At 36.0% G+C, this 24,484-nt stretch overlaps 1 protein-coding gene across 9 annotated transcripts in view; it reads left to right on the top strand.

The window, feature by feature from the left end:
• ptbp3 (polypyrimidine tract binding protein 3) overlaps window positions 1-24,484 on the top strand; it is a 69,046-nt gene that overhangs the window by 614 nt on the left and 43,948 nt on the right. For 2 of the 9 annotated variants that reach the window (XM_058790238.1, XM_058790244.1), the window contains exon 2: window positions 16,267-16,303. The exons of 5 other annotated variants lie outside the window; for them this stretch is intronic. The gene's annotated coding sequence lies outside the window, so the exon portion shown is untranslated. Of the gene's footprint in view, window positions 1-16,266; window positions 16,304-20,170; window positions 21,273-24,484 lie in introns of those variants that run through there. 2 more of the 9 variants (XM_058790239.1, XM_058790242.1) reach the window with 1 other exon arrangement.

Genomic DNA, 24,484 nt, shown 5'->3' on the forward strand with positions numbered 1-24,484 from the left:
GATTCAAGGAAGTGGGTTTGTTTAGAATTTAACTTCGTTTTGCTGCTAGCTTTTGTTATACAACCACTCCTCGTTTGCGCTCAGATCTTGCTCTTCTGTATACGCGGCACGAATTCGAGGTAAATAGATTGGTGAAGTGGTAAGAATTAAGGAAATAAGAGCTCCTCATGTGCTGCTGCCATTTTAAAGCCGTGAAGGGGCGTTTCTGAAGCGAATCTGTCTAGAAAACAGTGTTTCCTGGCGCTAAGCGCTCGCGCTTTCATCCTCCGACGCTCCGATGTGGGTTTTATGTGAGGATTGTAAAAGAATAACGCGATATTCGTCTTTATATCGCGATATTACGTTTGGCGACTTTTGCACAGCCAGTGCGTCGCGATAAACAGCGCGCTCCCATTGTACGCAGTCGCGCGTTTACAGTATCGACTGCGCGAGCGTTTTATTAATCGTTTGTCTTTTATAAATGTGTTGTTGTTTAGTGTGCTTAGCTGTCATTGTCTACACTCCTATGCGGGGGACTGCGTGCTGCACAGATTATATTTTACTCACTTATTGTTGTCCTTTTTAGTGACTCGTTTCGCGGAATCGGTTCTTTCGAACGGTTCGTTTCAAAGAATCAGTTCAGTGATTCTCTACGTCACGCGGTCCCTGGCGTGTTTCACGCTTTTACTGTTGCTTATTATTTGGTTTTATTAATAAAGCAATTCAGAATACAATATAATGTGCAATTACAATACGTGCCTCAGTTTACGTCAGGGTGTAGTTTTGCATGTTTTATTTATTCAAACAGGCTCATATGCATGTTGATAAAACTGTCATCGGGTCATAAACATATTCCAGTACGTTTTATTTGTAATATTTCTGAACAGTAACTGTTTGATGCATTACATAAATCCTCAGTGATTGAATCTCAACTTGCAAATAAATGAAAGTCATGGGCTGTATATCCGAAATCACTCCCATTATTTCCTTCTCGAATCCAGTAATATTGAATGAGTGAATTATACTTTGCAAGACAAAAGTGCTGTAGATGCCTTAGTGCACTTGATAATGTTCCCTATGGTTTTGAACACCTCAAATAGTGCACTACATAAAGGTAAAAGGTGGCAATTTGGTCTGTGAGTTGTTGACTCTTTCACCAATTCCTGAAAGAATCAATTATAGTGAACCGGTTCAAATGATTCATCAAAAAGATCCGACTCAACAAACTTGTTCAGGAATCGCTAGTAAAACATGATTTTATCGAAAGGGTTATTCCACACCTTGAATTACGCAAGTTATTGCATTGTTTCGGTTAATGCTGAAGTGCCTCAATGTCTAAGCTCGTGAAAACTTCTCACATTGTCCACACAGAACAGCAGCAGTTTCCTATAATAGCACTACACCTTTCAGTCTTTTTAGCATGCTTATCTTTCCCACAGTTAATTTTGTAGTACAGTATACTTAGTAATGCATATAAAGTGCCTTTGCAGTGCTGCAGAAGTGAAAGCATTAGATAATTGTGCATTTTCCCACTCCCTGGGGATTTCCACCATCAAACAACTCCCACATCTCTCCAGTGTGGGGATTACAATCTGCTTCTGAAAGACTGAATGCCCATTTCTCACTTTGCTTCGGCGTCTCTCATTGGCTTTTAATAAATGTGGAAGCTTAAGGTGTCCACCTGGTATTGAGGGCTTTGGTTTGTGTTACTTCAATTATAACAGAGTCCTGATATCAGCCAACTGTGATGCAATGGAACAGAGCGCAGCTAGACAAACCTAATTTGTTTGAGGGCTTGTTTTCGTTAAACAATTGAATATTGACTACAAATAATGTTGTTTGTAATCTTAATACGAAGAAGTGCTTGGTAATTGTTTGACATGCAGCTCTATACTGTAATATGACTAACCAGTCAAATTTTAAAACAGAAGTAAGGAGGAAAAAGGAAGGTAGTTGCTATAATTCTACTTTCGACACTGGTTGCAGCAGTTATTTAGGTTAAGTGCTATAGCTGAGCTTCTGTAGAGGCCTGTGTTTGTGTGTCATGGCCAACTAAGGCTTTGTGATATAGTGATGTAATTTAGAAATAAATTAGCTGATTTCTGTCTGACCTGCATCCACATTCCAAGTGCCCTCTAAACCTAAATCATCGACCTTGTTGCGGTAATGTTCGAAATGTACTTGACAGATGTTGCCCTGTGGGCTGAAAACTGGCCCGACCAGTCGTCAGCGGAACCAATGCCCTCAGTTTAAAAAGGTGTAGTTATTGTGCTCAAAACAAATCAATATTTGTGGTTTTTGAGCATGGAAATATAATTTAGCATTCATTAGAATTTATTAAAATAACATTTTAATCTGTTTAGAGAACACAAATCTCAAAAAGTTATTTTTAAGTCATTTTTCAACTAAAATCATGAAAAATATGAAATTATATTTTGCATGAAGAAAATTATGCCTATTTTAGGAGGATCATTACGATTTTTTGTGCATTTAACCCCACCATCCCTATTCCTGTAATACAAAAAACACTTTATATATATATATATACACAATACACTATACTGTATGTATGTAAAATATAATTCAATCAGAATTGCACAAGTTTTGGTTATGCTTTTGTTTGAATAATTTTGAAGTACCTCATATTCTAGGCTCAAGAAAACTTGGAATGCATATTTTAGGATCGTTAAGATTATTTTGCATTGCCATATTATTTTCATGACAATTAAGTGCATTTTACCACCAATCCTCATTCCTGTAATATAAATCCTGCATAATATTGTATGAACAAAATATAGATATTTTATGATTAAGAAAGTCTTTTAAAACCTACTTAAATTCAGTGCGACACAAACTATTAGGGTTTATGAATACTTTACAATTAACATAATATATCTTTATTTTTTATTCACATTACAATGGCTGCTTTCTTCAATATTTTTCTTTAGTCATTTTATTTATGAAAAATAAGCTTTTTATTGGATTTTGTTCTGAAATATACGTATCTTTACAGTTTTTGTGAGCCTCCTCCAAACAATGCACTATTTTTTTTCACTGTTGCACAAAAAAAGACTCCAGCCTTCTGTCCCACATGAATTAGAAATGATCGCTCCTACAGTTCATTATAATGCATTGTAACCTAATCACAATAGCTCCAAAATGGAAACCGTGTGATGGGCACTTTGCTGCCTCATGTGGGTGATTCAACTAAGACATTTCACTTTTAGACTAATGTTGTCTTCAGGAGGAAATGTTTCATCCTGTCAGACAGTATCCTCCTGATAAGTCTAAGCTGCGATAATTAGGCAAAGTGTGGGGTGCAGGAATAACTAGCAGCATGATAGCTGAGACTTCCCTCAAACCCGTGTGAGATATTGTGGAAGTTCCCCTGCTAGATTGTGGTGAGTTACATCATGAGCTTTATGCCCATACTTCCTGCATAACGAGGCCTGAAAATATAGAAGAATATCTATCATACTCTCTATTGCATGAAGGGTTTCACGTTTAATTCAAGGTCTTGCCTCATTGAAATGTTTGATATTTTGACATGAGCCTCTTTTTTTTTTTTTTTTTTTTATTCTAAGTAAGGCAAACCTTTGTACACACTTAAAAATAAAGGTTATTTATTAGCATTTATGGTTCCAAGAGGAACGTTTAACACCCATGGAATCTTTCCATTGCAACAAAGGTTCTTTAGATTATTAAAATGTTCTTTAAGAAAAACACCCAGAAAAACAAGGGTCTTTTAAGAACTGTTCACTGGAAGACCAATTTTTGGTTCCTCACTGAATCTTTCAATGAACAGTTCTTAAAAGAACCATGTTTTTAGTGTGAAGAACATTTTGATAATCTACAAGAAACTTTTGTTGCAATGGAAAGTTAAATGGATGTTAAAAGCTGTTCATGGAAACATCACTGGCAATAAGGAACCTTTATTTTTAAGTGTATTGGGTAATAACAATCAATTCCAAGTAAAATTCAAAAGGCTCATGTAGATGATATGGTGATACATGTATTTTTCTATATAATATTAGACTTTAAGTGTGTTTTTATGGAAATCAGCCAAACAGCCTAAGTTTCAGAGTTATTTACAAAAATGTATTGTAGCGCATATCTAAATTTTGTAATGGTCGGCTATTCAGATTTTACATTATAAGCTGATGAAATTTGATTGGCTGTTGAAAACCATGTTTGTTAGTAGTGATATAACATAGTGATAATTGAATATGGATATAGAATAGCTCATTACCATTTGCCAAAAGAAGACATATGGACTTGATTGATCATACAACTGTGGAGTTCTAAGGATTTTTTTTCAGTTGTAGCACCCCCTGTAGTTAGAATTTGACCCAACTTGGCATACATCCTCAGACTGTCCAGTTGTGTATTCATGCCAAATTTTGTGAAGTTTGGACTTTGCGTTCGGCAAATAGGACAGTTTGTTAACATGCGCAATGCCAGACCAATTAATTTGATTAATCAGAAGATACATCAAAGCGTTGAGAAGATGTACTTTTTTTTTTTTTTTTAGGTGGGTGGGATTTCTGACCATCCTCTCACTCTGAAAAGTTGTTCCAATCCTGTATTGAGTATTTTCGTCTGTTGAACAAAAGAAGATATTTTGTAGAATGCTAGTAACCAAAAGTTAATGGTAGCCATTGACTTCCATAGTATTTTTTCCCTCCATATTTTGGAAGTCAGTGCGTACCACTAAATGTTTGGTTACCAAGATTTGCTCGGTCACTAGATATCAGACCCCTCATTCAATGCAAGTTGGCCATTTATTAAAAAAAATAATAATAATTTTGGCCAAGCAAAAAAATCATAAGTCCGATCTTTTCTTATTTTGAAGTATCGTTTGTCACCGTGTGGGATGATTTAAATGGGAAAGTTTAATTCAATGATAAATAAGAGCAGGCTATTCAAAACGGCATCTACACCTGTGAGTCACAGGCTACAGCCCATGAACATACAAAGCACGGCAGGAAATGAGTGCTTATCAGCCATCGGCTTCTCCTTGTCCATGTAATCAAACTCTTTTGGACATGGAAGACACAAACTGATCCTAGATCAGTGCTTTTATTGCAAGGCGATTTATTAAATGTACAGAATTGGCGTTATATAGGGGAGAACAGAAGGTTACAAGGCTGGACTGTACCGCTAGATCTGAGACGAGAATGGAGAAGGCTCTTGTCTTATTTTATTAAGGCCTAGAGCATAACAGAGAAAAACATTGTCATGTGATAGCTGGCCTCACAGGGATCAGAGACCTTATGAAGATCTGAAAGCTGCTGGTCTATTTTTATTGTCGGCATGTGAAAATGACGATGCAGCTTTGTGATAGCACATTTATCTTAAGTGTAAACGCATCTCATAGCTGACCTGTGTTTTGAGTGCTCTTTTAAGTGGTACTTACTAAACTTTGTTACACACCGCATGCCGAATCAGCGCATGTATATTTGCCGCTTATATTAGGCGGTAACGGTGTTCACACCACCTGGGTTAGCCGAGTGGTGAAAACAAACCCCTAACCACATTGCAATGGCTCACAACACACCAACATGTTGACAATTTAAAAAAAAATCTAGTGTAGTCTTTTAGGTCAATAACATGGTGCATATTTTGTTTGGTCCAAATCCATAATTTTATATAAAAAAGCAATTCTTAATATAATTTCTAAAGTAAAATTTATTTTGATATTTTTGGGCACATAAAGTCCAAAATGTCAGGGTGATAAAACTGTCCTGATATTATTATTATAATAATAATAATGCTTATTAATAATTTGAAAACTTCCAAATCAAAGTCATGTGTCGCAACCAGCATGTAGAAAAATGCTGGGAAGAAAACCATAAAATAACCATTTATATCTTGTTAGATTAGTAAAATGTCATGTGGTGCGACTTGCCAAAATGTGATTTATATTTATGAATCAATAATTCAACATATTTGTAAAAAAATAAATAAATAATACTTTTACCTTGAAAAATTGAGTTTAAAATACATTTAAAAATCTTTTTGAAAATAATGAATTAGATGTGTAGACTCGCATGTATTTAAGATGATAGGAAAATATCTTTTTACTTGATGGTTACACCAGATGACATTTTTAAAACCGACATAAATATATAAAAATCTTTGTATTTCTTTATCTTGGACCCTTTTGCAATGTCGCAGGAGACATGCATCTGGCATGGCTCAACTGAAATTGAGTTTAGCCTTAAATGTCACGTTTGCCAGCTTCTTTGTCCAATTATCATCATTCTAGTCTTGCACTGAGACATAACCAACCTTCACACAATTTGACAGTAATGGTTAGTTTGGGCTTTATATATATATACACACACATATATATGTATATATATATGTGTATATATATATATATATATATATATATATATATATGTATATATATATATATGTATATATGTAAGTTTTGAATCCTGCTATTTATAACTGCCTCCCAGAGTACATATGTTTACATTTTCAAAGGTATATAAATTAAAGGATTTTCGGCCTGTTCAGATTCAAATGCTGTGCCATTGTTCCTCAGCTGTGCAGAATTTCAAATATACCATTTTTTTCTGGATTTCAGTAGGAAGGCGACATGTTTCGCCCACTCACATGTCTGCCATATGGACACTACCCTCATTTCCACACATACTACACCGCTTCTTTCCTTTCTAAACGGCACTGTTTGATCTGAGAATGTATGATGTTTATTAGCTGTTTTCATCATTTCCAGCAGTTCTTTCTAATGTTCAGCTAATTGTTGGCACTTGATCTCATCCATTTGAGCTTGTCCATGTTTGTGTTTCTAAAAGTCTAAAAGTAGAATGTCTTTTCTGTTAGCTAAGGAAACTATTTAATAAGACCCTCTGTGATCTTGGCAAAGAGCTTTGGAATGATTTTCATGAGTGTTTTCTCCAAGTGAGTTTTGTGCTTGACACAAAAGACAAAAAGAACCACTGTTTTAAAGTTTTCATAATGACGTACTTAATAGTGTTTGCTAAGGCAAGCATCACTGTTACTATTGCTTTTGGTTTTTGCACGGCAAACACCGATCACATTTTCTTCAATGTATGAATGTAGCTCATAATGTTGTTGTTGATATGGACAAATTGATCAGGGTTGCTGAAGACTGTACACTACTTCCGTGTTTTCATTTATTGCACGTCCACTTTTCACAAAAGCCAAAGCCAAAAGCCACTTTTCACCATCCAGTCAGTTCCAGATGAATAAAATCAAGCTTTATTTTGTTTAATGTCCTGTTTTGCTCAGAAATGTATCACATTGTGGATGTATAATGGTTGTTCCCCTGCCATCAACCAAGCATGACCCTTTGACCCAATACAGTCCAGCTTATGCGCAGCGGGAAATGCTACTTACTTTTTCAGAGTTTGCTCATTCAAAGGTTGTCTTTGGTCTCACATAGAAGATTGCACTCGCACATTATAATGATTGATGGAGAAAAATAATGTGGAGACAAGCAACAATGGCTTTTGTCAGAGAGTTCCTTATTTTGTTACCATGAATAATGGCAGCATGCAAAACCAGCTCCTGTGCTTCTATATGTTGACAAATCAGTGAACAGGCGCTTTTGAATATGTTTAACATACTGTAAATTGTTTAATAAATAGTAGTCGAACGTGAAAATTCTGTCATCTTATATTCACCTGAACCTGTATGACGTTCGTTCTTCCATGGGACACAAAAAAAATATATTTTGAAGCAAGTTTTTTTCCATACTGCAAAACCTTATGATTTCAAGCTCCATATGACTCTCGTGCAAATTCAGTATCTTCTGAATGGTAGTTTTGTGTGCAGAGCAGACAAAAATCTTGAAAGAAAGATATTTAAAATCTTGCCCTCCGCTGTAGCTCTAAAATCTCTTTTTCTCTGAAGCATATTCAAAGAAAGCAATGTGTTCGGTTGCACGAAAAAAAAAAAAACGATTTGCTTTTGGTATCAGTGATGTCAAACCTGCCATGATTTGTCTGTCTGTTTTTACAAATATATTTAATTGGACTGTCCTGGTTTTAATGCAAGTAAAAAACTTTATGAAGTGTGCTCACTCAGAAATTTTACCAGAAAAGATAGTAGATTATTAACTAAAAAAAAAAAAAAAACTAGTATAATTTTAACTGCTGTATTTTTCTGTTCGCTTGGTTTTTATTTTGAGTTCATGTAGGCTAATTCTTGTATTATTGCAACTCAGTTTTTATCAAGAAGATAGCCTTAGATGCTGACATGGCAATAAAAATTTTGACGTAGAAAGTTTATCTTTATTTTACTTTACCATTTATTTATTGTACAAACCTCATTGGTTCTTGCTCATCGAGTAAATGCATTTGATTCCATTTGATTTCGGTAAAATATGCTTCAGAAAACCTGGAATATGAGTCATGGATTACTTTCATGGTATTTCTATGCACTGTAAAAAAAAAAAAAACAAGTTGAGCCAACTTAAAATTTTTAAGGCAACCAGCTTCAGCAGATTATTGAGTTTGCTCAACTTATTTTTGTGGGAGGTTCTCAATTTTTTGTTGTATAAACTTAAAAGGACAAGTTGAGAACTCAAAAATCTGCTGAAGCTGGTTGCCTTAAAAATTTTAAGTTGGCTCAACTTGTTTTTTTTTACAGTGTGGTGATGTTTTGTCCTTTTTGCAGCTTGACAGCCCCTGCTTTGTTTGTATGGAAAAGAGCAGCATGAACATTCCTCAAAACATCTTCATTTGTGATTAACAGCATTTGGAATCACATAAGAATCGGTAAATTTGAACAAAACCTTTAAAACGCGTTTTGAGTGTGTTCCCATTTTGTGCTGGTAGACAGTCATATCCAGCTCATTTTTCCCAAGTTTGTCCTACAGTCTCTGCTCAGGTGAGGTGTTCATCTTGTAATGGAACCTCATGCTTTCCATCCATCCTGAGGATTACAGCAAGAGACGTTGTTGACGTCTGGCAAAACCCCCGGCTTCCTGCCATTCATCTTCCTCTCGTATGTTCACCCTCACAGAGCCTCCTTCCCTCCCGTGGGCCGGTGTGGTATCCCAATGATAGTCCCTCCCATTTAAGTGTGTTTCGCCTTTTTGTTTAAGAAAACTAAACAACAATCATGTGACTACGTTTCAGCATTTGACTTAGGTGAAAGGAAGCACTTTACATTATCTAAACAGCTGATGTATGTGGACGAGTGTGTTGCCTTTTATGAGGGTTAGCAGAGCTGTTTAATATATTATGAGGTGAATAAATAGCGTTGAAAACTATCAGCTGTTCTCATTCAGTGTTAATGTTGGAACATTTATGAAAGTAATGCATTGTCACCTAGTGTCGAGGTTTAAGGCATTAACGCTTCTCTGCAGTCCAAATTACACAGGTTTCCCACCGACGTGCATTTATTTAACAGTTCGTTCAACAGTTAAAAGCCACTCTCAAAGCACAGAGAGAGAAGAGCTTCTATTTCCATCTATGCTGTGTTACGAGATGAATGGCGTTTTTCCGCTGGTGGTGAGAAACCCTCATTGCGTGCCTGTGTCATTTTGGCTATAGGCTATAAGGCTCATTTATGAAACATTTTTATGCCAGCCATTTGTGAAACCATTCTTGAATAAATTTTCATGTTAAATTCATAACAGCAACTTATTTAAAAAAAAATGCATTTGTGAACAATTTAGAAATACTAAATAGTGCTAGCAAATTGAATACTGAACAGTGTTCTAAAACTAGTGTGCAATATTTAAAAAGATAAACAATTCAAACTCATTGAATTGAAGTGAATGGGTGTCGTCAGAATTCTAAAAACATCACAGTAATCATCGCAGTAATCCACGCCACTCCAGTCCATCAATTAATGTCTTGTAAAGCGAAAAGGTATGTGTTTGTAAGAAACAAATCCATCATTAAGACATTTTAAACATGCAGCTTTTCACTTTACAAGACGTTAATTGATGGACTGGAGTGGTGTGGATTACTGTGATGTTTTACTGTATTAACTGTTTGAACTCTCATTATGATGGCACCAATTCATATAATGCTGAATATCTCCAAATATGTTCCCAACTTATCTACATCTTGGATGGCCTGATGGTGACTACATTTTCAGCAAATTTTCATTTTGGGGTGAACTATTCTTTTACCTCTTGGCAACCTGATCAAATATTGTGTCAATGAATAGATTTTTAACATTGTGGTTGATCTGTTGTATACTGCGCATTTTAGCAAATGTAGTGCATCAAGTATTCTATGCATACAAAATATACATACTGCATACTGCAGAAATACTACAGTATGTGTAGTGTGATAGATTGGTAGTATGCTATTCCGTATATAGTAAAAGTTGTTTCTTCTAACTGGAGAGATGCTTGGGAATGAATCAGTAGTGAAGTATGTGGCAAACACAGCCCAGAGTAAATTACAGGGAGTAGATTTAGAGGGGTTGACCACGCCAGACACACCCCCGTCTCCCCCAGCGCAAATCCCTACCAGTCTGCCAAACTCAGGCACAACAGATGCCGTTTGGTTAACCAGAGCATCATGTCTGAAGCCTCAAACAGGTTCGCCCAATTCGCTGAGCTTTCCACTGATGTTTTAGGCTTGTAAAACTCACATCAAATGTCATATGCCCATGTGTTCTATTATTATGCCAATATCCCATTATTCACAAGCATCCAGTATGAAAAAAGAAAGCATGCATTGTCAAAACATGACTCAGCCTGTTGAAAAAACTCAGTAGCAGAGGATGGCGTTCTCATTTTTTCCAAACGCTGGGCTCCCTTAAATGATGGTGGGAAAATCCCAAATGCCTAGTTTTTCTCCATTTTTGGCAGCACACTAGAGCTACTGCCCCTTCTTTTGCTCTCGCCAAGAGTACATGCTATTAAATCAGAGATGCTGTCACTGGAAGTCTTTCAAATATCCTTCCAAAAACACTTTGCTGACACCATTGAATTTTCTCTGACAAAACAGCAGAGCAATTGACATTACATTATTGGGTGTCGACTTGACTGAAGAGACCAGTGAGATGGCAATTATTTTCTTTTCTTCATAACCCGAACACAAAACAAACCATTTCAAATTCAGATTTAAATAAACAAGCATCATATATAGGTAAATGGTGTTATTTTTAAAAATAAATCTATTAATTTATTTAAAAATACATTATAAATGCAATGCCATATTTGTTTTAATAATATATTATTGTCTCCCAGCTACCATCGCACCAAGAGACCTCTCCCCTCCATCACCCATTTTCTTGTGACTGTTTCGTTTTGTGTTGGGTTAATTCTGTGAAGAATGCTACAGTCATATGACTAGAAAATCCTGTTATTTCTTTTACACTTCATACTCCATCATCAGTTCCCACAAACAGTGTTTAATATTGCAAAATCAGTCCACCAGTATTTGTATATTTTGTAATACCTGCAAAGTCAGACCTTGAAGGTATTATGAAAAACTTCTCATTGATCCTGTAGAGTAAATTCGCCAGCGTTTTTTGCTATTTCAGCAGATGCCATTCTTCCTTGTCAGCAGTTATGAGCTCGCAGGCCTTCTGTTGGCCCAGTTGTGTAAGTTTATCAAAACTAAGTCGATTTTTACATTTTCTGGAGAACATTTGAGTTTCGTAGACATGCAGAACTCACTGGCCTGATACAAAGGTTTTGCCAGTGTAACTACCCTGTTCTGAATGGAATTAAGTTTGTTATTTTGCAGTTGCTAGGGTGTTCAGTCAAAAGAGCCCATCCCTATGTCTCTACGATATTCTGGTCTCTAGATACAACTCTGGAGTCTGGATCCTTTGTTTTTTTTTTGTTTTTTAACAATTTATCAACCGCCAGTTGAAAATCATAAATGTCCATAAATCATAATCATGAATTTGCTTTGTTTTGAAGCATTATTCATATCTATAGTAGTGTTGTCAAAAGCACGGACCATGATACCAATCGGTACTGAAATTTTAAAAACGTCCATTTCCCGCTAACATTTGAGCGCTGTTGAGTGGATTCTTAATCACAGCTTATTGGCGCTCAAATGTTAGCAGGAAATGGACGTTTTTAAAATTTCGGTACTGACTGGTATCGTGGTCGGTGCTTTTGACAACACTAATCTACAGAATGTGTATGTGTGCTGAAATCCCTAACCCTAAGTATGAGTAAAGGGTCATAGACACCAAGGATGAAGACTATAAAGTTTTAATTATTGCCCTAATTCCATATCACAACTATAACGATAATGACACAGAGGAAATATATGTTTGGAATCACTTTGAAAGTCTTTTTTTTTTTTTTTCTAGCTGATGAATAATAAAAATATTGACAGCGAATCAGACTTTAAAGAGCTTGAGCATTTAAAGTGGCAGACGACAGCGCATGCTTAAAATAAACAGAATTATTATTATTAATTAAAAAAAAAAAATTAGAATAGGACAGTGTAGAGTAGACAGGACGTGAAGTGGGTGAGAGAGAGGGGGTGGGATTCGAACTCGGGACGCCCGTAACACAACGGCGTTAGCCTATATGTCGGCACACTGCCCATATTAGGCTATCGAGCTGACAACAGAATGAAAAAAACGATTTTTTTTCAAGCTGAGAAATTATGAAAACACTCACAGCCAATCAGAATCAACCTGACTTTAAAGAGCTTGAGCATTTAAAGCGGCAGATGACAAAACTGCAGTGCACGTATAATAAACAAAACGTTAACCTCTGTTGGTGTGCATGCTAATATATCTGTGAATCATGGTGTGAATGCTTCGCGCACTGTCCTTATGATGCAACTTTTGCCATCAGAAGTGTCCGCGTGCAGCTCAATTTTTGTGACTGAGCGGACAGTCCACATACAACAGCGCAGGCGTGAGGGTAATGTTGAGACGGAATGAGCCAATTAGGTGGTACTGCGCATGTTTGAGCTTGTCCATCCGCGCTCATCCGTGGTTGAGTATACTTTGACTTGCACATTCTGCACAAGACTAAACAGAACTTTAGCCACCTTGCATGCACTTGTCGGCGTGAAAGTCTGTTGTTGTTGTGTCTCCAGTAGTTGTTGTTCAGATTCCTTTGTTGTTCGACTTCGAAACAACAGCCAGTGTTGCCACCTTGTGGACAAACTAATTACTACAAAATTATTGAAGGCTCATGTGCAAGTTGAGTGTACAGAGTATGTGGAAAATCTGTTTGCATGTGCTAATGGTGAAATTTACGCTGAACAAATTGTACACATACCCTGTCGTACACATAAAAGCCAACATATATTTTGTAGCGTTTAATACTTTGGACACCATGGATAACCTGTTGAGTGTGTCTGTCCCTCATGTTGCTCTGTTACCGTAGAGGCTTCAGTATTTTGACTGCTGAGCATTGTTAGCGCTCTGTTGGCATTCTGGTCTCCGCTGGCGGCCTGTGTTTTGGCTAGCAGGGCTGGGAGATGGGCAGAGAAGGGCTATTGTTCTACTGTACTTCTGCGTTTCACCCAAAGATCTCCCCCTTCTTCCTCACCTCACTTCTCATCTGTGAGGAATGAGAACTATGCAGTATCCCGGATGAACCTGGCTCCCACGTTGCTTCGCCCCGTGTTTCTCTCCTGCACTCCGAGGGAAGCTTTCTTTGACTTTTAATGATTTGATTCAACATGTATGACTCGTAATGGTGTTCATGTGAAATGTTTACCTAGCTGGTTAGTTTGTAGATGTTTGGTTACGTCCTCATGATTTTTTAGTGAGCCAAAAATTTACTTTAGGGGGTTTTAGATATTAGATTTTGTTTTCTGGTTGGAAGTTTACATACAGCTACTTTCCGCAACAGTGCTACACTGAAGTAAGCAAATTTCACAAGTAGTTACAAAGAAACAGCAAGTATCATTGAATTAAAGGGGAAATTTTAACATCCAAAGACAGAAATAGTAATTTCTTGTAAAATATACTCCAATTGTTTTATTTACAACTTCAGAATTTGTTTTACAGTGTATCATGTTCTGGGTTGCATTTCCCAAAAGCATCGTAAGCCTAGGTACATCGTAGACCCATTGCCACCAATGGAGCTACGATCAATTTATGCTTACAATTCTTTTGGGAAACGCAGCCCTGGTTGGTTTCCAAGGGGTTGCTATGTGGTTAATAAGACGTTTGGAGTTGTTTTAGCATGTTGCAATGCTGTGCTTTAGTCCGTTCACACAGAATGAGTATTTGCGTTCCACTGCACTGCTTTTCCATCGTTTTTCTATGTAAACGCAAGCTAGACAATGGAAGCCTGTTTCCACCATGGGATAAATTTTTTTAAAAGGTAATTAGGGCTGTGCGATATGACGATATATATCGGATGGACGAAATAAAAAGTCTATCGTTTCATATTATGTTCTATCGTGTATTTCGTGGTGTCGCAAAATACATTGTTTACGGTAATATTTTTTAATCATTTGGATGAGTGCGATCTTTACACGCCACCACGGGGCGTGAAGCGGAGCCAGAACCAGGTGGAGAACGACCAGAACAAAAGGAGGAGCTCGTTCCTAACCGAGGGACTACATTTGTAGCATGGACACGCATTTTTAAGCGATTTTAAGCCGTTGAAACACAAACAACAGAGCAATATGCATGCGCTGTCTCCGTTTCTATGTGAGAGGACCGCGCCTTTTTTGCCGCTTTTGAACGATTTGAACGATTACATAAACACACTTATATGCGTCAGAATCCCCGTCTTGTATCCTCATAAAGACAGCAATTTAGGTCTTAAAAGAGAGGAAACAGCTGAAAGAGAAAACGCATAGCCTATGTAACAGTATATTGGATCCAGACTTTGGTCTTAAAGGGGAAGCTGTCCAATATTCGTTATGTCTGCCATTCATATTAATCATAGCACATTGCTAGAAAATCTCTCACTGCTCTTGACTAAATCACTTTTGTAACTTTAATAAGAAGAAATAATAATAAAAAAAAAAAAAAAAAATATATATATATATATATATATATATATATATATATATATATATATATATATATATATATATATATATATATATATATAGATAGATAGATAGATAGATAGAGATAGATAGAGATATATATATAGATATATATAGATATAGATAGATAGATAGATAGATTCTATACACGTGTTAATTATATCTATCATAGATAGATAGATAGATAGATATAATTAACACAGTGAAGACTAATTAATTTACACAATGTATGTAGCATTTCTTACTTATTGTAGTTTTTTGTCCTATTGCTTACAATTAGTTTCTTATACTTATTTCATCACTGACTGTTTATTTATTTTCAGTGAGCTTGAGTTTTTTTTTTTTTTTTTTTTTTTTGTCTATTTTTAGGCTTGTATTAGTTTGATATTGACATTGGTGACAAGGATTATGAAAATTCTATGGTATCAAAGATTTTAATATCTCAACCTTTTTAAAAGAAAAAAAATTACTATATCGTGATATATATCATTATCGTGATATAAAATTAGTCATATCGTGATATAAGATTTTGGTCACATCGCCCACCCCCAAAGGTAATTGCAGCTTTGAGAATCGTTTAATTTCGAATTGTGAGGGGAAAAAATAATAATTGTAAGATAAAATTCACAATGACCTTTTTTATTGTTTATTTTGTGGTGATATAAACTTGGAATTGTGAAAAAAAAAAAAAAAAAAAAGAAAGTCATAATTACCTTGGTAACACTTTATTTTAAATTTAGGGTCTCGTAACTAGTTGCTTATTAGCATGCATATAACTAGAATATTAGCCATTTATTAGTAGTAAATAAGCCTTATTTTACATGACCTAATCCTACCCCATACCTAAACTTAACAACTACCTTACTAACTGTTAATAAGCAGCAAATTAGGAATTTATTGAGGGAGAAGTCATAGTTAATAGTGAATAAGTGTTCCCTATTCTAAAGTGTTACCATTACCTTTTATTTATTTAATGGCAGAAACCAAGCTAGACAGACATGTTAACCATTGCACTCACATCTTGCATCTTTTGCAGCATCTCGCATTTGACACGCACGTTAAAAGAAGTTCAACTTTTCAAAAGCATTCCCCTTCCCTGTGTTTCATGTGTCTATGGAACCCCAAAATCTCTATGGAATAAATCAACACAAAATGAAATGTCATTTTTACCCTTGTGTTGTTCCCAAAAGAAGATATTTTGGAAAAGACCTCAAGTTCCTTCCCCTCATACAATGAAAGTCAGTAGGGTAGAATGTTGGACCCCATTGACTTTCATTGTTTCAATTGTTTTTGTCCATACATTCTTCAAAATATCTTCTTTTGTGTTTCACAGAAGAAAGAAAGCCACACAGGTTTAGAACAACATAAGGGTGAGTATGTTTTTTTTTTAATCATTGTTAGTTCAGCAGTATTAGAGGAAATGCAGCTTTCAGTTCAACTTTAGGGCGACACAACATCCAAGTCTCTTAACATGTCTGAAAAAAAAAACACAGATTGAGACAAACTGGACTCTCAATTTTTGTGGTATATATCTTTGTAAGTGTTTCTGAGTGTTGGTTATCTGGTTGCAGTGAATTCATGTTGACATGCACCAGCGTCAGGGTCAGTTTATAAAGCCAGGCTGACAGAACATCTCAGCGTTCTGGTTTCTGCACTCTCCCCCACAGACACTGCAGCTCAGGTAAAAGGCAGGCTGGGTTTGATGGGATCATATGGCCGCTCCTATCTGGCCTCACTGTCAGCTGGGCTGGTTTCAGTTCTCTCCTCTTTATTACCTCCCTACAATATTAAAGGGAAATGGACACCGGTCTGGCCCTCCCCACAGTGACATGAGTTTGCAGTTCCTCTTTCTTTTTTGTCTTGCTGTTATTCGTTCTGTTTTGTTTTTGATAGCGAGACCAGGGTTAGAGCTGAGTGCAAACCTGACAGCTGAGAGTTTTCCTCGTTTTTGGTAAATCTCACAAAAACAGGACCAGGTCTCATTTGCATTTTGCATAAAGAAAATTAAACCTGACATTATTTTCATGACAGTTAACTTAAGGCACGTTTCACCCACAGATTTTCATTACCACAATGCATGCAAATGCACTGTAAAAAATGATGTTTGATTATTGGAGTACATTTTACAGGAAAGTACTATTTCAGTTTGTCTACTTTAAAATGGCATATTTAACTCTTAAAAACTTAGTGTTTCTTTATGATTCTGAAATTGAATAGCAATTTCTGAGTGAAAATTGATTCTACACCAATTTTTTTATTGTAATTCCTATTATTTTCAATAAATTCTCATTAGATTATTACTTCTTGCCATTTTTTGTTTGTTTCTTATTTAAATAAGTAAAAACAAAAGGAATACAACAAACACTACGTTGCTTTATTAATACGTTACAGTTTAATATAGCATTTTTTTCATTGCAGTAATGAGAATGGATTTTTTTTTCTTGCATTATGGGAATGAAAATATTTTTTCCTGTAAAACTCTTTTTAATGATAAAAGGACTTTCTATGCTCTCATCTATGGATGGGGGGGGGGGGGACAACCTTTTATGCACCTCTTTCGGAGGACTAAAAATATTGATGACTCATCTTGCACACAGAGGCGTGTACAAATCATTATCCAATCAAATTCTGTCTAGAATTAGCATGCTCCTCCCTCCTTCCTGTCGCTATGAAACAGGAAAGAAAGTCATGGGGTCATGAAAATAGAAGATGCAATGCAAAATATCCTATATTTTCGTAGACTTTAAATGCGATTTCTTATTTAATTCTTTTAGTTTTCATGTTAAATAAACGTTTTTGACAAGTTTCTCACAAAACATGCCAAAAACATCCAGAACGCCGAGCAGGAAGTGAATACTCATTAGCTAGTGTTGATTAACTTTCCTGTTTTCTCTCAGTTCTGACAGCATCTGAGGTGTGAATGTAGACTAGATGGATATCAGTCCCTGAACTATCCACACAACAGAGAAAACCTAACAAAGAGACCATAGTTTGAATCCAAGGACTCTTTTTTTTTTTTAAATACATTTCATCCTGCGTATGATAGTGAACAGCGGAAGACCCCAAACCCTCCCTCCCTTCCTCCCTACTGGTGGTCTTTCACTGCCCTCCTGAGAGTACTGGCAGGCAGATTTGGGCAGGTTTGGTGTGTAGGAGTGTCTATGAACCACCAAAACAACTTCAACTCACCTGCATCCTTGAAATACAGAGCGTGCAATTCCTGTGTCAACTTGGTTTCTTGTTTTGGGAAGTGTAGTTCATCCTGTCTTGCTGCATTTCAGAGAGAAATAAATTATTTATTGAATTATAATTCTGGATCAGGCTGCTTTTCTTGAAAATAATCTCACAGACAATTTTCACCAGATGTGTCAGACCCAGCATGTTGTGGCAAATGCAGACATGTTAAAATATCACTGCTGGTTTGATGTTAATTTTACCTGAGGTTAAATTCTCCTTGCCTGCCATTGTCAGACCCCTTAAAAATATAATGTGGTAAGAGTTTTCCTTTACTGTGGACCTGTATGTGATGTTATACGTGTTACCTTTCATACAGCCCTGCTTCCCTTTCATCTACTTTTCCATTTGTACTACATTATCTGTTGTTTGCATTTAGTGTCACACAGAGTAAGTCGGCGGCTCTTTCAACAGCGCTAGTTAATTGGAATGTTCTGTTAGCTGTGTTTGTCCAGTCGTATCCGGTTACTGACGAGGGGGGACCATCTCAATAATAGATATCATAGACAATGAACCTGGAAAACACACACACACACACACACACACATTTGCACACAACCCTCTCTGTTCTTCATCTCACACCTACACCAACAGCGATGCGACAAACTGCTGACATTATAATTAACAGAGTTGACTACAGGGTTTAAATTATGTTTAATGATTTTGATCACAATGCAGCGTGTCAAAGCAGAACATTGTTAAATTGAAAAGAAAAAAAAATTATCTATACAGCAAGATTGTGAGTTGTGAAGCAATAAAGTAGAACGTTTCCATTACTATAGTGCTAGGACACTTCAATTTTAATCGGTGAAGCTGACTACTATAACGCAAGTGCACAAGTGCCCTGCTGAAAAAAACAATAGAACCCTGCCCAAAACACAATAGAAAAATTTAATGGATTGATTTAATGGTTATAATGGGAATTGTATTGGATTTAATGGTGTCTACTGGTATGTGATGGATTCTATTGATGGTATGTTAAATCCTATTGGAAAAATCCCCAAAACACACAACAAAAAGGAATTTTGTAATGGTTTTACTGGAAAAAGCTAATGGTTTATAATGGTATTTCAATGGAAACCATTGGAATTTCTGTGATGGTTTCTACTGGGCTTCTATTGTTTTTTTTTTAGCAGGGTGGTGACATGCCAAACTAGAACTAGGAAACAATCTAGCTAACACTGAATGAATCAGTTACATTATTTATTTGAACATTATGGTAATTTCATGCCTAACCGGCAACTTAAACCCAAAAATGAAAATTCTGTCATGTATTACTCACCCAAGTTGTTCCAAACCTTACTTTGTTCTGCTGAACACAAAAGAAGATACTTAAAAGAATGCTGGAATCCAAAAGTTGGGTGAATTATCCTTTAACTGGATCATCGCACACCTCCAATTTGAACCCTGCAATCACGAACTAACCAATTCATACACTTCAAGCTCATAATGTCAAATTAGAAGGCTTTAATTATAATAATTATATAAGTATTTAATAATTATAATAATTAATTAATAATAATAATAATAATAAGTTATAATCTGCAATTTGTCAAATAATGTTGACATGGTTTACTATGTGGGAAACACATCCCACCATAGTTACCCATTTATTTATATGGGGAAAATTAAGAAAAATATTGAATCAATTTATCTCCAAAAAGACTTTTTAATAAGTGAATAAATAGTAAACAGGATGAGTCGCCGGGGCCTCTTCAAACACAACCCGATCTCGTGAAAGTGTGTATAAATACGCCAAATAAAAATGAAAACTTGTGGTACTGATACGCAAAATTGACTTTGGCGTGTATATGCAACGCGATTAGGTTTGTGGGGTAGATGCGCATCATATGCACGCGAAAACTGCGTTTTATATGCACGCCAAGCACGTTCGATCTCATACATATATATATATATATATATATATACACGCCAAAGTCCATTTTTGCGTATCAATACCACGAGTTTTCGTTTTTATTTGGCGTACCATTTATATGCATTTTCATGAGACCACTGTTGCTGAATTCAGAACAGCGCATACTACTCTTTGAGGCCGTTCACAAAGAATATATTGAATTCCACTGCTGCTTTTCAATTGTTTTTCTGCTGTATGTAAACATGCATCTGACCGTTGCGCTTGCGTCTCGCATCTTTTGCGGTGTCTCCCGTACTTAAGACTAGGATGCAGTTCATTTTAACACTTAGAAATTGTGACATTTCAGACCAAAACAAAGATGAACAGGGACATTAAAAAAAAAAAATGCACAATAGACCATTTTTTACAATTACAGAAAGAGCAGTTGTAAGATGAAAACGCTGTTTCTTTAACCTAATGTATTCTGCAAGCAATTTTAAAGGACACTTCTTTGGTTTTATTTGTAACACAATACCGACTAAGAACTCCCAAAAATGTTCCCACTCAAATGAAGGAAGCATATTAAACATGGTTTATCGTGTAAACACGTGATAGGCGAGGTGAGAAACTACGCAGACAGTGTGGTTGATTTAATGGCGGGCAGGTCGTGGGCTGTAGTCTGTTGCGTCGCTCGTTTGCAGCGAGTGAACACAAAGCCACAGGACAGCTGTTCCCCGCTGTTTCTAGGGAGACTGCTCATCAACCTGTTGCTCTCCATCTTTTCTTCTGTCTCTTTCCTGTTATGACGCTCGCACCCTCTCAACAGCGGTATGAGGTTACAGTTTACGACGTTCACTTGTTTGCTTTCGGTTAATAAGTGCGCACACACATTTCTTTTTCTCCTTTCTGTCCACGCACACAGACAGCGTCCCGTTTTACAATAGTGCATGCATTCCTGCCTCTCTCTCTCACACACACGCCCATGAAACACCCTCCTCTTCCTCCTCCCTCGGTTCATCTTCCCTTCTGTCCTTCTGTCTGTGTCTCTCGAACCCTCACTGTTCTCTTGAGCTCCGTCTGTTTCACTCTTCCCTTCATCCCACACGCACTTCTCTCACTCTCCTCCTCCTTACTCTCTCTCTCTCTCTCTCTCTCCCTCTCTCTTTCTGTCTGTCTGTCTGTCTCTTTAATTCTCTCTCTCGTCGCTTATGAACACAGGAATACTCTGACATGCTGGAGATGAGTTTAAGGTACAGTTTTGCTTGTGTTGTTGTTGTTGTTATTTTGCTGGCAAATTCTCACATTTAGACTGACTTTGAATAGTATTTGTTGTGGAATTATGTCTAAATGTCATAAACAAGTTGTTATACATTGGCAGTTTGCTTTGGAGAATGCTTTATTTTTATCTAATATTGACTATGATATCAGAAATACAATATACTAATGTAAACTATGCTTATTTAGATATTTGCAAACATTAAGTAAATGTGTATGTTCACATGAAATACTTTTGATGACACTGTCATGTGCGCCATTTAAAAAATATTTGACTATTTTTAGGCATGCAGTTTTTCTTATTACTCGAGAGACTGGAAATATTTTTTCCTTTTTAAAAAATGTATGTTGTAATTTAAAAGTGATTAAAATAGTGAAAAATTAAATAATGGCCACAGCAACTAAAAAACACACTTTCTCTTATACATCCATATGAATTTTACCCTGAAACGTTTATTTAACATTCAATTTGTTTTCATGTTATGCATCAAGGATTGACTGAAATCTCAAGCTGCCGATGATATTTAACGATTTTTAATAAACGAACCGTTTTTCTGCTTCATTGCACTATAGACTCCATCTGTTGATGAAAGTCCTTGTTGACACCTGGTTTACCGTTCCATGTGTTTCCAGTATGGCAACCTTGTATCAAAATGTATGTTTACTAAGCAATAATATAATAAGATTGATGTTTTCGCAGTTATTTATTTTGTAATATGTTTTCCTGCACAAGTGTTTATGAGGATGCATTTAACGAACTGCTATCTGAACATCGTGTACTTGCATGTGTGGATGGTGAGAAATCATTATGATGCTGGTTGTTTTGACTTGATTTTGAATTGTTTAATAATGTGTAATTAATACACGTTAAAATACTTTCTTCTATCCCTTTTTAATATGCAGAGACAGTTATAAGTGAGCCATATGTAGGTCAGTTTCCCTGAAAAGTGTAACAATGTGGCACCAGTATAAACCATCTGTTTGTCTGAGCAGTGAAAGACAGGGAGAGTTTTCAGGAAAAACTCATTATTTTTGTAGTTATGTATGTTGATGCTGACAATAACAGAAATTATACACTTAAGCTTAGAAAAAAAAAAAAAGATCAATAAAAGTCATTAAGGATCACTGACTCCTTTTTAAATGAGTTGTTCGGAAGCTCTGGTCACAGATGCTTGATTAGACGATCACAATAAAAAGTGGTAGAGAGAAAGATGTTAAAACAGTTACTCAGGCAGAAGAGTCTAAACACATGTTCACACACTTGACACGCACACCGGGGGTCCCTCCAAGATAAAAAGCAGACACAGAGAATTAATTCTCCTCCATCACAGTCTGAGAAAGTGAATTGGAGTAAATGATTAGATATGACGGCAGATGAAGAACCCTGTTTGTTCAAAGAAAATTGACTCCACACTCCTCGTCCCTTTGAAGTCTTATACTTGCACTCCAAAAAATCAATTTCTTAATCAGAATTTTGATCTGGTTTTATCCAAACATACTTTAAAAGACTATTAAAGTTCTAAGCAAACCTGTTTAAAACTTTCATTTAAATTTAAAAATTCATATCTACAATGAAATGTTTATTGAAATATTTAAAAATGTATGTGCGTAAAAATGTGTTGCATACATAATATTTGAACATTTATTTTTCTAGAATTCAATATAAATGCATATTTAAATATATCTAAAATTCAGTGTACACATTTTTAAAGTTAAATCAATATTTATGTTCATTTAAATATTTATATAAAAAATCAATGTTTTTTTAAAAGTTAAGCATGTTTATCTAGAATTCAAAATTTACCTTTTATATAAAAAATTCAACGTAAACATTTGTTTTAAGTTAAATATGTATATGTAGAGTTCAATATTTATGTTTAAATATTTAGATATGTATATCTACACTTCAATGTAAACCGTTTTTCAAAAGTTAAATATGTATATTTAGAATATGATATTAATGTTTATTTAAATATGTATATCTAAAATTCAATATATGTTTATTTTCTTAGATTACTGACAAATGATTTTAAATTAGGTTGAAAGCATAAATTCATGGAGATTCTCGTGCAAACAATGTGCATGTGAAAAGTAAACCCAAACTTTTATGAAAACAAGTCTTAACCTTCTTAATGTAATTTTATCTTGTTTCACGATGTTTAGATTGACAAAAACAAAAATGATTGTAGTGTACACTTGCTCTCCTTTCATACAGGCTGAGCTTGATGCATGATCCTAACCTGCAGGTTTAAACACTTTTATATTTGACACATCATTCAGTTATTTAATCACACAGTTATTTACCTGCTGTCAATAACACCCGAAATTCTTTAACTCTGAGATATTATTGCGCAAATTTTGATGCCTGCCTCTGCACGCATGATCGGCAAATCCAATACCTTGAATAATAAGGCCATCAAAGAAACATCAAGTGGCTGAGGAATTATTCACACATTGCATAATATCTCCGTCAGGAAGGAGATGGTCTGTTGTCTGTCTAACGTCTTTGATATTCATTTCAAAATTGCTCACGCTGCAGGAGAACAACGTCAGTTCTGCGTTTCCCGTTAAGCCCAAGCTGGGAGGCCAGGCGCTAGTTTAGCTTGTTTTGAGTCCGTCGCATGAGGAGATTGATAAAACTAAAGATCATTTGAGCCTGGCGTGCATCCAAACAGCCTGTTCCCTGCTCCGACAGAGAGCTCTCGGCCACAAATTCACTCTTCAATTCCTCAATTTGGTCTGATGGAAAATGTTATTGTCTGGCAATGCTTGTGGTAACAGGGCAATTTGGCAAAGCAACATGTTGTGGTGAAACACGGTAGAAGCGGATGGCTTGAGACTTGAGGATATTGATTTGTTCGCTGTCAGCTGTATAATATTTGTGCCTTTCCAGGGAAGTGGTAGTTTTTCTTTCACCTGTATTTACTGCCTGTTACAGACAGATGCATGTAAAATGCCATTGTTTATAGGTGGATGTTTAGGTAATTGCATTATAAATGCTAGGTTTGTATTGTGAATTTTACATGTTTTTTTTTTTTTGGGTTGTGAGGGCAGTTTATCCCAATATCCTCCTTGGTGGCATCGTTGGTACTGAATATTACATAAGGCGAAACCTCCCTTTGAAAACACCCCCTGTTTCCATGGTTATTCTCTTTGCTGCTTTCAACATCAAAAACAGCAACCGAGC

The sequence above is a fragment of the Onychostoma macrolepis genome, chromosome 10 (genome assembly GCF_012432095.1).
Source record: "Onychostoma macrolepis isolate SWU-2019 chromosome 10, ASM1243209v1, whole genome shotgun sequence".
NCBI classification, from domain to species: domain Eukaryota; kingdom Metazoa; phylum Chordata; class Actinopteri; order Cypriniformes; family Cyprinidae; genus Onychostoma; species Onychostoma macrolepis.